The sequence below is a fragment of the Anarhichas minor genome, unplaced genomic scaffold (assembly GCF_050575085.1).
Source record: "Anarhichas minor isolate MPS153535 unplaced genomic scaffold, ASM5057508v1 ptg000028l, whole genome shotgun sequence".
NCBI classification, from domain to species: domain Eukaryota; kingdom Metazoa; phylum Chordata; class Actinopteri; order Perciformes; family Anarhichadidae; genus Anarhichas; species Anarhichas minor.
Genome location: NW_027466474.1, coordinates 19093832 through 19110383, shown reverse-complemented (window position 1 = coordinate 19110383; position 16552 = coordinate 19093832). Strand labels below are relative to the sequence as shown.

Sequence of the window (16552 nt, the reverse complement as noted above, 5' to 3'; positions counted from 1 at the left end):
TCTTAGGAAGGGACTGCTTAGGGCCACAGTCCAGCCCCCGGCCAGAAAGGCAACTTGGGCACCGGCCCGCTCAGTGTCAGGACACTTTTGAGCTTATCCTTTTTGTGGATTAAACAGTCAGACAGAATGAGCCGGCACTCACGGCTAACATATTTTCCGGCAAACACATTGACATCTGCCAGGGACAGACCTCACCCCTCGCTCTTGTGGTGGTTCATAGGGATTGCGGCCCTCCGGCCCTCACCGCTGTGAAGGTGTGGTTGCGACAACAGGGGGTTCAAATGGTCGGCGGCGCCTGTGAGTCAATGTGCTTGCTAAGGCAGCACATCTAATAAATTGGAATCGATACAGAGAAGATTAGCATGGCCCCTGCGAAAGGATGACACGCAAATTCGTGAAGCGTTTCCACATTTTGACCAGCCCGTGTTGCCCCGAGCAAGGTGCGCCGCAACACGGTGGTAACACAAGGAAGTAACACCTTGTCAAGAGAGCATGCTGAAAGAGAGGAAACGGTGCAGACCCCTCTACGATTCCCTGACAGCCCCATGCGGGAAAGGCACATGGAACAAGTTTGCCATCAGATAAAGATGGCAGCAACAGGTGGACAACAAGGGGATTAAAGGTGTTGTTCCCACAACAAAGGGCTTAAAGTTGTCCCACATGCTCAGGAAGACAAATTTGGCATGACCAACTTTACACAGTGCGGCTTATCCCACTGCTGATTTCACAGAGGGATTCTCAGAGTTTGCCAGTCGTTTTGGGGGTGTGTCTTAGGAAGGGACTGCTTAGGGCCACAGTCCAGCCCCCGGCCAGAAAGGCAACTTGGGCACCGGCCCGCTCAGTGTCAGGACACTTTTGAGCTTATCCTTTTTGTGGATTAAACAGTCAGACAGAATGAGCCGGCACTCACGGCTAACATATTTTCCGGCAAACACATTGACATCTGCCAGGGACAGACCTCACCCCTCGCTATTGTGGTGGTTCATAGGGATTGCGGCCCTCCGGCCCTCACCGCTGTGAAGGTGTGGTTGCGACAACAGGGGGTTCAAATGGTCGGCGGCGCCTGTGAGTCAATGTGCTTGCTAAGGCAGCACATCTAATAAATTGGAATCGATACAGAGAAGATTAGCATGGCCCCTGCTAAAGGATGACACGCAAATTCGTGAAGCGTTTCCACATTTTGACCAGCCCGTGTTGCCCCGAGCAAGGTGCGCCGCAACACGGTGGTAACACAAGGAAGTAACACCTTGTCAAGAGAGCATGCTGAAAGAGAGGAAACGGTGCAGACCCCTCTACGATTCCCTGACAGCCCCATGCGGGAAAGGCACATGGAACAAGTTTGCCATCAGATAAAGATGGCAGCAACAGGTGGACAACAAGGGGATTAAAGGTGTCGTTCCCACAATAAAGGGCTTAAAGTTGTCCCACATGCTCAGGAAGACAAATTTGGCATGACCAACTTTACACAGTGCGGCTTATCCCACTGCTGATTTCACAGAGGGATTCTCAGAGTTTGCCAGTCGTTTTGGGGGTGTGTCTTAGGAAGGGACTGCTTAGGGCCAAAGTCCAGCCCCCGGCCAGAAAGGCAACTTGGGCACCGGCCCGCTCACAGTGTCAGGACACTTTTGAGTTTATCCTTTTTGTGGATTAAACAGTCAGACAGAATGAGCCGGCACTCACGGCTAACATATTTTCCGGCAAACACATTGACATCTGCCAGGGACAGACCTCACCCCTCGCTCTTGTGGTGGTTCATAGGGATTGCGGCCCTCCGGCCCTCACCGCTGTGAAGGTGTGGTTGCGACAACAGGGGGTTCAAATGGTCGGCGGCACCTGTGAGTCAATGTGCTTGCTAAGGCAGCACATCTAATAAATTGGAATCGATACAGAGAGACACGCAAATTCGTGAAGCCTTTCCACATTTTGACCAGCCCGTGTTGCCCCGAGCAAGGTGCGCCGCAACACGGTGGTAACACAAGGAAGTAACACGTTGTCAAGAGAGCATGCTGAAAGAGAGGAAACGGTGCAGACCCCTCTACGATTCCCTGACAGCCCCATGCGGGAAAGGCACATGGAACAAGTTTGCCATCAGATAAAGATGGCAGCAACAGGTGGACAACAAGGGGATTAAAGGTGTCGTTCCCACAATAAAGGGCTTAAAGTTGTCCCACATGCTCAGGAAGACAAATTTGGCATGACCAACTTTACACAGTGCGGCTTATCCCACTGCTGATTTCACAGAGGGATTCTCAGAGTTTGCCAGTCGTTTTGGGGGTGTGTCTTAGGAAGGGACTGCTTAGGGCCAAAGTCCAGCCCCCGGCCAGAAAGGCAACTTGGGCACCGGCCCGCTCACAGTGTCAGGACACTTTTGAGTTTATCCTTTTTGTGGATTAAACAGTCAGACAGAATGAGCCGGCACTCACGGCTAACATATTTTCCGGCAAACACATTGACATCTGCCAGGGACAGACCTCACCCCTCGCTCTTGTGGTGGTTCATAGGGATTGCGGCCCTCCGGCCCTCACCGCTGTGAAGGTGTGGTTGCGACAACAGGGGGTTCAAATGGTCGGCGGCACCTGTGAGTCAATGTGCTTGCTAAGGCAGCACATCTAATAAATTGGAATCGATACAGAGAGACACGCAAATTCGTGAAGCCTTTCCACATTTTGACCAGCCCGTGTTGCCCCGAGCAAGGTGCGCCGCAACACGGTGGTAACACAAGGAAGTAACACCTTGTCAAGAGAGCATGCTGAAAGAGAGGAAACGGTGCAGACCCCTCTACGATTCCCTGACAGCCCCATGCGGGAAAGGCACATGGAACAAGTTTGCCATCAGATAAAGATGGCAGCAACAGGTGGACAACAAGGGGATTAAAGGTGTTGTTCCCACAATAAAGGGCTTAAAGTTGTCCCACATGCTCAGGAAGACAAATTTGGCATGACCAACTTTACACAGTGCGGCTTATCCCACTGCTGATTTCACAGAGGGATTCTCAGAGTTTGCCAGTCGTTTTGGGGGTGTGTCTTAGGAAGGGACTGCTTAGGGCCACAGTCCAGCCCCCGGCCAGAAAGGCAACTTGGGCACCGGCCCGCTCAGTGTCAGGACACTTTTGAGCTTATCCTTTTTGTGGATTAAACAGTCAGACAGAATGAGCCGGCACTCACGGCTAACATATTTTCCGGCAAACACATTGACATCTGCCAGGGACAGACCTCACCCCTCGCTCTTGTGGTGGTTCATAGGGATTGCGGCCCTCCGGCCCTCACCGCTGTGAAGGTGTGGTTGCGACAACAGGGGGTTCAAATGGTCGGCGGCACCTGTGAGTCAATGTGCTTGCTAAGGCAGCACATCTAATAAATTGGAATCGATACAGAGAGACACGCAAATTCGTGAAGCCTTTCCACATTTTGACCAGCCCGTGTTGCCCCGAGCAAGGTGCGCCGCAACACGGTGGTAACACAAGGAAGTAACACGTTGTCAAGAGAGCATGCTGAAAGAGAGGAAACGGTGCAGACCCCTCTACGATTCCCTGACAGCCCCATGCGGGAAAGGCACATGGAACAAGTTTGCCATCAGATAAAGATGGCAGCAACAGGTGGACAACAAGGGGATTAAAGGTGTCGTTCCCACAATAAAGGGCTTAAAGTTGTCCCACATGCTCAGGAAGACAAATTTGGCATGACCAACTTTACACAGTGCGGCTTATCCCACTGCTGATTTCACAGAGGGATTCTCAGAGTTTGCCAGTCGTTTTGGGGGTGTGTCTTAGGAAGGGACTGCTTAGGGCCAAAGTCCAGCCCCCGGCCAGAAAGGCAACTTGGGCACCGGCCCGCTCACAGTGTCAGGACACTTTTGAGTTTATCCTTTTTGTGGATTAAACAGTCAGACAGAATGAGCCGGCACTCACGGCTAACATATTTTCCGGCAAACACATTGACATCTGCCAGGGACAGACCTCACCCCTCGCTCTTGTGGTGGTTCATAGGGATTGCGGCCCTCCGGCCCTCACCGCTGTGAAGGTGTGGTTGCGACAACAGGGGGTTCAAATGGTCGGCGGCACCTGTGAGTCAATGTGCTTGCTAAGGCAGCACATCTAATAAATTGGAATCGATACAGAGAGACACGCAAATTCGTGAAGCCTTTCCACATTTTGACCAGCCCGTGTTGCCCCGAGCAAGGTGCGCCGCAACACGGTGGTAACACAAGGAAGTAACACCTTGTCAAGAGAGCATGCTGAAAGAGAGGAAACGGTGCAGACCCCTCTACGATTCCCTGACAGCCCCATGCGGGAAAGGCACATGGAACAAGTTTGCCATCAGATAAAGATGGCAGCAACAGGTGGACAACAAGGGGATTAAAGGTGTTGTTCCCACAATAAAGGGCTTAAAGTTGTCCCACATGCTCAGGAAGACAAATTTGGCATGACCAACTTTACACAGTGCGGCTTATCCCACTGCTGATTTCACAGAGGGATTCTCAGAGTTTGCCAGTCGTTTTGGGGGTGTGTCTTAGGAAGGGACTGCTTAGGGCCACAGTCCAGCCCCCGGCCAGAAAGGCAACTTGGGCACCGGCCCGCTCAGTGTCAGGACACTTTTGAGCTTATCCTTTTTGTGGATTAAACAGTCAGACAGAATGAGCCGGCACTCACGGCTAACATATTTTCCGGCAAACACATTGACATCTGCCAGGGACAGACCTCACCCCTCGCTCTTGTGGTGGTTCATAGGGATTGCGGCCCTCCGGCCCTCACCGCTGTGAAGGTGTGGTTGCGACAACAGGGGGTTCAAATGGTCGGCGGCGCCTGTGAGTCAATGTGCTTGCTAAGGCAGCACATCTAATAAATTGGAATCGATACAGAGAAGATTAGCATGGCCCCTGCGAAAGGATGACACGCAAATTCGTGAAGCGTTTCCACATTTTGACCAGCCCGTGTTGCCCCGAGCAAGGTGCGCCGCAACACGGTGGTAACACAAGGAAGTAACACCTTGTCAAGAGAGCATGCTGAAAGAGAGGAAACGGTGCAGACCCCTCTACGATTCCCTGACAGCCCCATGCGGGAAAGGCACATGGAACAAGTTTGCCATCAGATAAAGATGGCAGCAACAGGTGGACAACAAGGGGATTAAAGGTGTTGTTCCCACAATAAAGGGCTTAAAGTTGTCCCACATGCTCAGGAAGACAAATTTGGCATGACCAACTTTACACAGTGCGGCTTATCCCACTGCTGATTTCACAGAGGGATTCTCAGAGTTTGCCAGTCGTTTTGGGGGTGTGTCTTAGGAAGGGACTGCTTAGGGCCACAGTCCAGCCCCCGGCCAGAAAGGCAACTTGGGCACCGGCCCGCTCAGTGTCAGGACACTTTTGAGCTTATCCTTTTTGTGGATTAAACAGTCAGACAGAATGAGCCGGCACTCACGGCTAACATATTTTCCGGCAAACACATTGACATCTGCCAGGGACAGACCTCACCCCTCGCTATTGTGGTGGTTCATAGGGATTGCGGCCCTCCGGCCCTCACCGCTGTGAAGGTGTGGTTGCGACAACAGGGGGTTCAAATGGTCGGCGGCGCCTGTGAGTCAATGTGCTTGCTAAGGCAGCACATCTAATAAATTGGAATCGATACAGAGAAGATTAGCATGGCCCCTGCGAAAGGATGACACGCAAATTCGTGAAGCGTTTCCACATTTTGACCAGCCCGTGTTGCCCCGAGCAAGGTGCGCCGCAACACGGTGGTAACACAAGGAAGTAACACCTTGTCAAGTGCGGCTTATCCCACTGCTGATTTCACAGAGGGATTCTCAGAGTTTGCCAGTCGTTTTGGGGGTGTGTCTTAGGAAGGGACTGCTTAGGGCCAAAGTCCAGCCCCCGGCCAGAAAGGCAACTTGGGCACCGGCCCGCTCACAGTGTCAGGACACTTTTGAGTTTATCCTTTTTGTGGATTAAACAGTCAGACAGAATGAGCCGGCACTCACGGCTAACATATTTTCCGGCAAACACATTGACATCTGCCAGGGACAGACCTCACCCCTCGCTCTTGTGGTGGTTCATAGGGATTGCGGCCCTCCGGCCCTCACCGCTGTGAAGGTGTGGTTGCGACAACAGGGGGTTCAAATGGTCGGCGGCACCTGTGAGTCAATGTGCTTGCTAAGGCAGCACATCTAATAAATTGGAATCGATACAGAGAGACACGCAAATTCGTGAAGCCTTTCCACATTTTGACCAGCCCGTGTTGCCCCGAGCAAGGTGCGCCGCAACACGGTGGTAACACAAGGAAGTAACACCTTGTCAAGAGAGCATGCTGAAAGAGAGGAAACGGTGCAGACCCCTCTACGATTCCCTGACAGCCCCATGCGGGAAAGGCACATGGAACAAGTTTGCCATCAGATAAAGATGGCAGCAACAGGTGGACAACAAGGGGATTAAAGGTGTTGTTCCCACAATAAAGGGCTTAAAGTTGTCCCACATGCTCAGGAAGACAAATTTGGCATGACCAACTTTACACAGTGCGGCTTATCCCACTGCTGATTTCACAGAGGGATTCTCAGAGTTTGCCAGTCGTTTTGGGGGTGTGTCTTAGGAAGGGACTGCTTAGGGCCACAGTCCAGCCCCCGGCCAGAAAGGCAACTTGGGCACCGGCCCGCTCAGTGTCAGGACACTTTTGAGCTTATCCTTTTTGTGGATTAAACAGTCAGACAGAATGAGCCGGCACTCACGGCTAACATATTTTCCGGCAAACACATTGACATCTGCCAGGGACAGACCTCACCCCTCGCTCTTGTGGTGGTTCATAGGGATTGCGGCCCTCCGGCCCTCACCGCTGTGAAGGTGTGGTTGCGACAACAGGGGGTTCAAATGGTCGGCGGCGCCTGTGAGTCAATGTGCTTGCTAAGGCAGCACATCTAATAAATTGGAATCGATACAGAGAAGATTAGCATGGCCCCTGCGAAAGGATGACACGCAAATTCGTGAAGCGTTTCCACATTTTGACCAGCCCGTGTTGCCCCGAGCAAGGTGCGCCGCAACACGGTGGTAACACAAGGAAGTAACACCTTGTCAAGAGAGCATGCTGAAAGAGAGGAAACGGTGCAGACCCCTCTACGATTCCCTGACAGCCCCATGCGGGAAAGGCACATGGAACAAGTTTGCCATCAGATAAAGATGGCAGCAACAGGTGGACAACAAGGGGATTAAAGGTGTTGTTCCCACAATAAAGGGCTTAAAGTTGTCCCACATGCTCAGGAAGACAAATTTGGCATGACCAACTTTACACAGTGCGGCTTATCCCACTGCTGATTTCACAGAGGGATTCTCAGAGTTTGCCAGTCGTTTTGGGGGTGTGTCTTAGGAAGGGACTGCTTAGGGCCACAGTCCAGCCCCCGGCCAGAAAGGCAACTTGGGCACCGGCCCGCTCAGTGTCAGGACACTTTTGAGCTTATCCTTTTTGTGGATTAAACAGTCAGACAGAATGAGCCGGCACTCACGGCTAACATATTTTCCGGCAAACACATTGACATCTGCCAGGGACAGACCTCACCCCTCGCTATTGTGGTGGTTCATAGGGATTGCGGCCCTCCGGCCCTCACCGCTGTGAAGGTGTGGTTGCGACAACAGGGGGTTCAAATGGTCGGCGGCGCCTGTGAGTCAATGTGCTTGCTAAGGCAGCACATCTAATAAATTGGAATCGATACAGAGAAGATTAGCATGGCCCCTGCGAAAGGATGACACGCAAATTCGTGAAGCGTTTCCACATTTTGACCAGCCCGTGTTGCCCCGAGCAAGGTGCGCCGCAACACGGTGGTAACACAAGGAAGTAACACCTTGTCAAGAGAGCATGCTGAAAGAGAGGAAACGGTGCAGACCCCTCTACGATTCCCTGACAGCCCCATGCGGGAAAGGCACATGGAACAAGTTTGCCATCAGATAAAGATGGCAGCAACAGGTGGACAACAAGGGGATTAAAGGTGTCGTTCCCACAATAAAGGGCTTAAAGTTGTCCCACATGCTCAGGAAGACAAATTTGGCATGACCAACTTTACACAGTGCGGCTTATCCCACTGCTGATTTCACAGAGGGATTCTCAGAGTTTGCCAGTCGTTTTGGGGGTGTGTCTTAGGAAGGGACTGCTTAGGGCCAAAGTCCAGCCCCCGGCCAGAAAGGCAACTTGGGCACCGGCCCGCTCACAGTGTCAGGACACTTTTGAGTTTATCCTTTTTGTGGATTAAACAGTCAGACAGAATGAGCCGGCACTCACGGCTAACATATTTTCCGGCAAACACATTGACATCTGCCAGGGACAGACCTCACCCCTCGCTCTTGTGGTGGTTCATAGGGATTGCGGCCCTCCGGCCCTCACCGCTGTGAAGGTGTGGTTGCGACAACAGGGGGTTCAAATGGTCGGCGGCACCTGTGAGTCAATGTGCTTGCTAAGGCAGCACATCTAATAAATTGGAATCGATACAGAGAGACACGCAAATTCGTGAAGCCTTTCCACATTTTGACCAGCCCGTGTTGCCCCGAGCAAGGTGCGCCGCAACACGGTGGTAACACAAGGAAGTAACACCTTGTCAAGAGAGCATGCTGAAAGAGAGGAAACGGTGCAGACCCCTCTACGATTCCCTGACAGCCCCATGCGGGAAAGGCACATGGAACAAGTTTGCCATCAGATAAAGATGGCAGCAACAGGTGGACAACAAGGGGATTAAAGGTGTTGTTCCCACAATAAAGGGCTTAAAGTTGTCCCACATGCTCAGGAAGACAAATTTGGCATGACCAACTTTACACAGTGCGGCTTATCCCACTGCTGATTTCACAGAGGGATTCTCAGAGTTTGCCAGTCGTTTTGGGGGTGTGTCTTAGGAAGGGACTGCTTAGGGCCACAGTCCAGCCCCCGGCCAGAAAGGCAACTTGGGCACCGGCCCGCTCAGTGTCAGGACACTTTTGAGCTTATCCTTTTTGTGGATTAAACAGTCAGACAGAATGAGCCGGCACTCACGGCTAACATATTTTCCGGCAAACACATTGACATCTGCCAGGGACAGACCTCACCCCTCGCTATTGTGGTGGTTCATAGGGATTGCGGCCCTCCGGCCCTCACCGCTGTGAAGGTGTGGTTGCGACAACAGGGGGTTCAAATGGTCGGCGGCGCCTGTGAGTCAATGTGCTTGCTAAGGCAGCACATCTAATAAATTGGAATCGATACAGAGAGACACGCAAATTCGTGAAGCCTTTCCACATTTTGACCAGCCCGTGTTGCCCCGAGCAAGGTGCGCCGCAACACGGTGGTAACACAAGGAAGTAACACGTTGTCAAGAGAGCATGCTGAAAGAGAGGAAACGGTGCAGACCCCTCTACGATTCCCTGACAGCCCCATGCGGGAAAGGCACATGGAACAAGTTTGCCATCAGATAAAGATGGCAGCAACAGGTGGACAACAAGGGGATTAAAGGTGTCGTTCCCACAATAAAGGGCTTAAAGTTGTCCCACATGCTCAGGAAGACAAATTTGGCATGACCAACTTTACACAGTGCGGCTTATCCCACTGCTGATTTCACAGAGGGATTCTCAGAGTTTGCCAGTCGTTTTGGGGGTGTGTCTTAGGAAGGGACTGCTTAGGGCCACAGTCCAGCCCCCGGCCAGAAAGGCAACTTGGGCACCGGCCCGCTCAGTGTCAGGACACTTTTGAGCTTATCCTTTTTGTGGATTAAACAGTCAGACAGAATGAGCCGGCACTCACGGCTAACATATTTTCCGGCAAACACATTGACATCTGCCAGGGACAGACCTCACCCCTCGCTATTGTGGTGGTTCATAGGGATTGCGGCCCTCCGGCCCTCACCGCTGTGAAGGTGTGGTTGCGACAACAGGGGGTTCAAATGGTCGGCGGCGCCTGTGAGTCAATGTGCTTGCTAAGGCAGCACATCTAATAAATTGGAATCGATACAGAGAAGATTAGCATGGCCCCTGCAAAAGGATGACACGCAAATTCGTGAAGCGTTTCCACATTTTGACCAGCCCGTGTTGCCCCGAGCAAGGTGCGCCGCAACACGGTGGTAACACAAGGAAGTAACACCTTGTCAAGAGAGCATGCTGAAAGAGAGGAAACGGTGCAGACCCCTCTACGATTCCCTGACAGCCCCATGCGGGAAAGGCACATGGAACAAGTTTGCCATCAGATAAAGATGGCAGCAACAGGTGGACAACAAGGGGATTAAAGGTGTCGTTCCCACAATAAAGGGCTTAAAGTTGTCCCACATGCTCAGGAAGACAAATTTGGCATGACCAACTTTACACAGTGCGGCTTATCCCACTGCTGATTTCACAGAGGGATTCTCAGAGTTTGCCAGTCGTTTTGGGGGTGTGTCTTAGGAAGGGACTGCTTAGGGCCAAAGTCCAGCCCCCGGCCAGAAAGGCAACTTGGGCACCGGCCCGCTCAGTGTCAGGACACTTTTGAGCTTATCCTTTTTGTGGATTAAACAGTCAGACAGAATGAGCCGGCACTCACGGCTAACATATTTTCCGGCAAACACATTGACATCTGCCAGGGACAGACCTCACCCCTCGCTCTTGTGGTGGTTCATAGGGATTGCGGCCCTCCGGCCCTCACCGCTGTGAAGGTGTGGTTGCGACAACAGGGGGTTCAAATGGTCGGCGGCACCTGTGAGTCAATGTGCTTGCTAAGGCAGCACATCTAATAAATTGGAATCGATACAGAGAAGATTAGCATGGCCCCTGCGAAAGGATGACACGCAAATTCGTGAAGCGTTTCCACATTTTGACCAGCCCGTGTTGCCCCGAGCAAGGTGCGCCGCAACACGGTGGTAACACAAGGAAGTAACACCTTGTCAAGAGAGCATGCTGAAAGAGAGGAAACGGTGCAGACCCCTCTACGATTCCCTGACAGCCCCATGCGGGAAAGGCACATGGAACAAGTTTGCCATCAGATAAAGATGGCAGCAACAGGTGGACAACAAGGGGATTAAAGGTGTCGTTCCCACAATAAAGGGCTTAAAGTTGTCCCACATGCTTAGGAAGACAAATTTGGCATGACCAACTTTACACAGTGCGGCTTATCCCACTGCTGATTTCACAGAGGGATTCTCAGAGTTTGCCAGTCGTTTTGGGGGTGTGTTTTAGGAAGGGACTGCTTAGGGCCAAAGTCCAGCCCCCGGCCAGAAAGGCAACTTGGGCACCGGCCCGCTCAGTGTCAGGACACTTTTGAGCTTATCCTTTTTGTGGATTAAACAGTCAGACAGAATGAGCCGGCACTCACGGCTAACATATTTTCCGGCAAACACATTGACATCTGCCAGGGACAGACCTCGCTCTTGTGGTGGTTCATAGGGATTGCGGCCCTCCGGCCCTCACCGCTGTGAAGGTGTGGTTGCGACAACAGGGGGTTCAAATGGTCGGCGGCGCCTGTGAGTCAATGTGCTTGCTAAGGCAGCACATCTAATAAATTGGAATCGATACAGAGAGACACGCAAATTCGTGAAGCCTTTCCACATTTTGACCAGCCCGTGTTGCCCCGAGCAAGGTGCGCCGCAACACGGTGGTAACACAAGGAAGTAACACGTTGTCAAGAGAGCATGCTGAAAGAGAGGAAACGGTGCAGACCCCTCTACGATTCCCTGACAGCCCCATGCGGGAAAGGCACATGGAACAAGTTTGCCATCAGATAAAGATGGCAGCAACAGGTGGACAACAAGGGGATTAAAGGTGTCGTTCCCACAATAAAGGGCTTAAAGTTGTCCCACATGCTCAGGAAGACAAATTTGGCATGACCAACTTTACACAGTGCGGCTTATCCCACTGCTGATTTCACAGAGGGATTCTCAGAGTTTGCCAGTCGTTTTGGGGGTGTGTCTTAGGAAGGGACTGCTTAGGGCCACAGTCCAGCCCCCGGCCAGAAAGGCAACTTGGGCACCGGCCCGCTCAGTGTCAGGACACTTTTGAGCTTATCCTTTTTGTGGATTAAACAGTCAGACAGAATGAGCCGGCACTCACGGCTAACATATTTTCCGGCAAACACATTGACATCTGCCAGGGACAGACCTCACCCCTCGCTATTGTGGTGGTTCATAGGGATTGCGGCCCTCCGGCCCTCACCGCTGTGAAGGTGTGGTTGCGACAACAGGGGGTTCAAATGGTCGGCGGCGCCTGTGAGTCAATGTGCTTGCTAAGGCAGCACATCTAATAAATTGGAATCGATACAGAGAAGATTAGCATGGCCCCTGCGAAAGGATGACACGCAAATTCGTGAAGCGTTTCCACATTTTGACCAGCCCGTGTTGCCCCGAGCAAGGTGCGCCGCAACACGGTGGTAACACAAGGAAGTAACACCTTGTCAAGAGAGCATGCTGAAAGAGAGGAAACGGTGCAGACCCCTCTACGATTCCCTGACAGCCCCATGCGGGAAAGGCACATGGAACAAGTTTGCCATCAGATAAAGATGGCAGCAACAGGTGGACAACAAGGGGATTAAAGGTGTCGTTCCCACAATAAAGGGCTTAAAGTTGTCCCACATGCTCAGGAAGACAAATTTGGCATGACCAACTTTACACAGTGCGGCTTATCCCACTGCTGATTTCACAGAGGGATTCTCAGAGTTTGCCAGTCGTTTTGGGGGTGTGTCTTAGGAAGGGACTGCTTAGGGCCAAAGTCCAGCCCCCGGCCAGAAAGGCAACTTGGGCACCGGCCCGCTCAGTGTCAGGACACTTTTGAGCTTATCCTTTTTGTGGATTAAACAGTCAGACAGAATGAGCCGGCACTCACGGCTAACATATTTTCCGGCAAACACATTGACATCTGCCAGGGACAGACCTCACCCCTCGCTCTTGTGGTGGTTCATAGGGATTGCGGCCCTCCGGCCCTCACCGCTGTGAAGGTGTGGTTGCGACAACAGGGGGTTCAAATGGTCGGCGGCACCTGTGAGTCAATGTGCTTGCTAAGGCAGCACATCTAATAAATTGGAATCGATACAGAGAAGATTAGCATGGCCCCTGCGAAAGGATGACACGCAAATTCGTGAAGCGTTTCCACATTTTGACCAGCCCGTGTTGCCCCGAGCAAGGTGCGCCGCAACACGGTGGTAACACAAGGAAGTAACACCTTGTCAAGAGAGCATGCTGAAAGAGAGGAAACGGTGCAGACCCCTCTACGATTCCCTGACAGCCCCATGCGGGAAAGGCACATGGAACAAGTTTGCCATCAGATAAAGATGGCAGCAACAGGTGGACAACAAGGGGATTAAAGGTGTCGTTCCCACAATAAAGGGCTTAAAGTTGTCCCACATGCTTAGGAAGACAAATTTGGCATGACCAACTTTACACAGTGCGGCTTATCCCACTGCTGATTTCACAGAGGGATTCTCAGAGTTTGCCAGTCGTTTTGGGGGTGTGTTTTAGGAAGGGACTGCTTAGGGCCAAAGTCCAGCCCCCGGCCAGAAAGGCAACTTGGGCACCGGCCCACTCAGTGTCAGGACACTTTTGAGCTTATCCTTTTTGTGGATTAAACAGTCAGACAGAATGAGCCGGCACTCACGGCTAACATATTTTCCGGCAAACACATTGACATCTGCCAGGGACAGACCTCGCTCTTGTGGTGGTTCATAGGGATTGCGGCCCTCCGGCCCTCACCGCTGTGAAGGTGTGGTTGCGACAACAGGGGGTTCAAATGGTCGGCGGCGCCTGTGAGTCAATGTGCTTGCTAAGGCAGCACATCTAATAAATTGGAATCGATACAGAGAAGATTAGCATGGCCCCTGCAAAAGGATGACACGCAAATTCGTGAAGCGTTTCCACATTTTGACCAGCCCGTGTTGCCCCGAGCAAGGTGCGCCGCAACACGGTGGTAACACAAGGAAGTAACACGTTGTCAAGAGAGCATGCTGAAAGAGAGGAAACGGTGCAGACCCCTCTACGATTCCCTGACAGCCCCATGCGGGAAAGGCACATGGAACAAGTTTGCCATCAGATAAAGATGGCAGCAACAGGTGGACAACAAGGGGATTAAAGGTGTCGTTCCCACAATAAAGGGCTTAAAGTTGTCCCACATGCTCAGGAAGACAAATTTGGCATGACCAACTTTACACAGTGCGGCTTATCCCACTGCTGATTTCACAGAGGGATTCTCAGAGTTTGCCAGTCGTTTTGGGGGTGTGTCTTAGGAAGGGACTGCTTAGGGCCAAAGTCCAGCCCCCGGCCAGAAAGGCAACTTGGGCACCGGCCCGCTCAGTGTCAGGACACTTTTGAGCTTATCCTTTTTGTGGATTAAACAGTCAGACAGAATGAGCCGGCACTCACGGCTAACATATTTTCCGGCAAACACATTGACATCTGCCAGGGACAGACCTCACCCCTCGCTCTTGTGGTGGTTCATAGGGATTGCGGCCCTCCGGCCCTCACCGCTGTGAAGGTGTGGTTGCGACAACAGGGGGTTCAAATGGTCGGCGGCGCCTGTGAGTCAATGTGCTTGCTAAGGCAGCACATCTAATAAATTGGAATCGATACAGAGAGACACGCAAATTCGTGAAGCCTTTCCACATTTTGACCAGCCCGTGTTGCCCCGAGCAAGGTGCGCCGCAACACGGTGGTAACACAAGGAAGTAACACGTTGTCAAGAGAGCATGCTGAAAGAGAGGAAACGGTGCAGACCCCTCTACGATTCCCTGACAGCCCCATGCGGGAAAGGCACATGGAACAAGTTTGCCATCAGATAAAGATGGCAGCAACAGGTGGACAACAAGGGGATTAAAGGTGTCGTTCCCACAATAAAGGGCTTAAAGTTGTCCCACATGCTCAGGAAGACAAATTTGGCATGACCAACTTTACACAGTGCGGCTTATCCCACTGCTGATTTCACAGAGGGATTCTCAGAGTTTGCCAGTCGTTTTGGGGGTGTGTCTTAGGAAGGGACTGCTTAGGGCCACAGTCCAGCCCCCGGCCAGAAAGGCAACTTGGGCACCGGCCCGCTCAGTGTCAGGACACTTTTGAGCTTATCCTTTTTGTGGATTAAACAGTCAGACAGAATGAGCCGGCACTCACGGCTAACATATTTTCCGGCAAACACATTGACATCTGCCAGGGACAGACCTCACCCCTCGCTATTGTGGTGGTTCATAGGGATTGCGGCCCTCCGGCCCTCACCGCTGTGAAGGTGTGGTTGCGACAACAGGGGGTTCAAATGGTCGGCGGCGCCTGTGAGTCAATGTGCTTGCTAAGGCAGCACATCTAATAAATTGGAATCGATACAGAGAAGATTAGCATGGCCCCTGCGAAAGGATGACACGCAAATTCGTGAAGCGTTTCCACATTTTGACCAGCCCGTGTTGCCCCGAGCAAGGTGCGCCGCAACACGGTGGTAACACAAGGAAGTAACACCTTGTCAAGAGAGCATGCTGAAAGAGAGGAAACGGTGCAGACCCCTCTACGATTCCCTGACAGCCCCATGCGGGAAAGGCACATGGAACAAGTTTGCCATCAGATAAAGATGGCAGCAACAGGTGGACAACAAGGGGATTAAAGGTGTCGTTCCCACAATAAAGGGCTTAAAGTTGTCCCACATGCTCAGGAAGACAAATTTGGCATGACCAACTTTACACAGTGCGGCTTATCCCACTGCTGATTTCACAGAGGGATTCTCAGAGTTTGCCAGTCGTTTTGGGGGTGTGTCTTAGGAAGGGACTGCTTAGGGCCAAAGTCCAGCCCCCGGCCAGAAAGGCAACTTGGGCACCGGCCCGCTCAGTGTCAGGACACTTTTGAGCTTATCCTTTTTGTGGATTAAACAGTCAGACAGAATGAGCCGGCACTCACGGCTAACATATTTTCCGGCAAACACATTGACATCTGCCAGGGACAGACCTCACCCCTCGCTCTTGTGGTGGTTCATAGGGATTGCGGCCCTCCGGCCCTCACCGCTGTGAAGGTGTGGTTGCGACAACAGGGGGTTCAAATGGTCGGCGGCGCCTGTGAGTCAATGTGCTTGCTAAGGCAGCACATCTAATAAATTGGAATCGATACAGAGAAGATTAGCATGGCCCCTGCGAAAGGATGACACGCAAATTCGTGAAGCGTTTCCACATTTTGACCAGCCCGTGTTGCCCCGAGCAAGGTGCGCCGCAACACGGTGGTAACACAAGGAAGTAACACCTTGTCAAGAGAGCATGCTGAAAGAGAGGAAACGGTGCAGACCCCTCTACGATTCCCTGACAGCCCCATGCGGGAAAGGCACATGGAACAAGTTTGCCATCAGATAAAGATGGCAGCAACAGGTGGACAACAAGGGGATTAAAGGTGTCGTTCCCACAATAAAGGGCTTAAAGTTGTCCCACATGCTCAGGAAGACAAATTTGGCATGACCAACTTTACACAGTGCGGCTTATCCCACTGCTGATTTCACAGAGGGATTCTCAGAGTTTGCCAGTCGTTTTGGGGGTGTGTCTTAGGAAGGGACTGCTTAGGGCCAAAGTCCAGCCCCCGGCCAGAAAGGCAACTTGGGCACCGGCCCGCTCAGTGTCAGGACACTTTTGAGCTTATCCTTTTTGTGGATTAAACAG

General features: G+C 52.1%; 13 non-coding genes across 13 annotated transcripts; all 13 read left to right on the top strand.

Annotated features, from left to right (window-relative positions):
- The first annotated feature begins 307 nt into the window (after window positions 1–307).
- On the top strand, window positions 308–414 carry LOC142963367 (U6 spliceosomal RNA). The gene has a single exon (XR_012957462.1). It is a non-coding gene; the product is annotated as a U6 spliceosomal RNA (small nuclear RNA).
- Window positions 415–1075: 661 nt separating this feature from the next.
- Window positions 1076–1182, top strand: LOC142963310 (U6 spliceosomal RNA). The gene has a single exon (XR_012957427.1). It is a non-coding gene; the product is annotated as a U6 spliceosomal RNA (small nuclear RNA).
- A 3631-nt stretch (window positions 1183–4813) lies between these two features.
- Window positions 4814–4920, top strand: LOC142963365 (U6 spliceosomal RNA). The gene has a single exon (XR_012957460.1). It is a non-coding gene; the product is annotated as a U6 spliceosomal RNA (small nuclear RNA).
- A 661-nt stretch (window positions 4921–5581) lies between these two features.
- LOC142963364 (U6 spliceosomal RNA) lies at window positions 5582–5688 on the top strand. Its single transcript, XR_012957459.1, has one exon. It is a non-coding gene; the product is annotated as a U6 spliceosomal RNA (small nuclear RNA).
- A 1190-nt stretch (window positions 5689–6878) lies between these two features.
- Window positions 6879–6985, top strand: LOC142963363 (U6 spliceosomal RNA). Its single transcript, XR_012957458.1, has one exon. It is a non-coding gene; the product is annotated as a U6 spliceosomal RNA (small nuclear RNA).
- A 661-nt stretch (window positions 6986–7646) lies between these two features.
- On the top strand, window positions 7647–7753 carry LOC142963362 (U6 spliceosomal RNA). Its single transcript, XR_012957457.1, has one exon. It is a non-coding gene; the product is annotated as a U6 spliceosomal RNA (small nuclear RNA).
- A 2145-nt stretch (window positions 7754–9898) lies between these two features.
- Window positions 9899–10005, top strand: LOC142963349 (U6 spliceosomal RNA). The gene has a single exon (XR_012957445.1). It is a non-coding gene; the product is annotated as a U6 spliceosomal RNA (small nuclear RNA).
- A 661-nt stretch (window positions 10006–10666) lies between these two features.
- Window positions 10667–10773, top strand: LOC142963361 (U6 spliceosomal RNA). Its single transcript, XR_012957456.1, has one exon. It is a non-coding gene; the product is annotated as a U6 spliceosomal RNA (small nuclear RNA).
- Window positions 10774–12168: 1395 nt separating this feature from the next.
- On the top strand, window positions 12169–12275 carry LOC142963360 (U6 spliceosomal RNA). Its single transcript, XR_012957455.1, has one exon. It is a non-coding gene; the product is annotated as a U6 spliceosomal RNA (small nuclear RNA).
- Window positions 12276–12936: 661 nt separating this feature from the next.
- Window positions 12937–13043, top strand: LOC142963359 (U6 spliceosomal RNA). Its single transcript, XR_012957454.1, has one exon. It is a non-coding gene; the product is annotated as a U6 spliceosomal RNA (small nuclear RNA).
- Window positions 13044–13697: 654 nt separating this feature from the next.
- Window positions 13698–13804, top strand: LOC142963348 (U6 spliceosomal RNA). Its single transcript, XR_012957444.1, has one exon. It is a non-coding gene; the product is annotated as a U6 spliceosomal RNA (small nuclear RNA).
- A 1402-nt stretch (window positions 13805–15206) lies between these two features.
- Window positions 15207–15313, top strand: LOC142963358 (U6 spliceosomal RNA). The gene has a single exon (XR_012957453.1). It is a non-coding gene; the product is annotated as a U6 spliceosomal RNA (small nuclear RNA).
- A 661-nt stretch (window positions 15314–15974) lies between these two features.
- Window positions 15975–16081, top strand: LOC142963357 (U6 spliceosomal RNA). The gene has a single exon (XR_012957452.1). It is a non-coding gene; the product is annotated as a U6 spliceosomal RNA (small nuclear RNA).
- The last annotated feature ends 471 nt before the right edge of the window (window positions 16082–16552 follow it).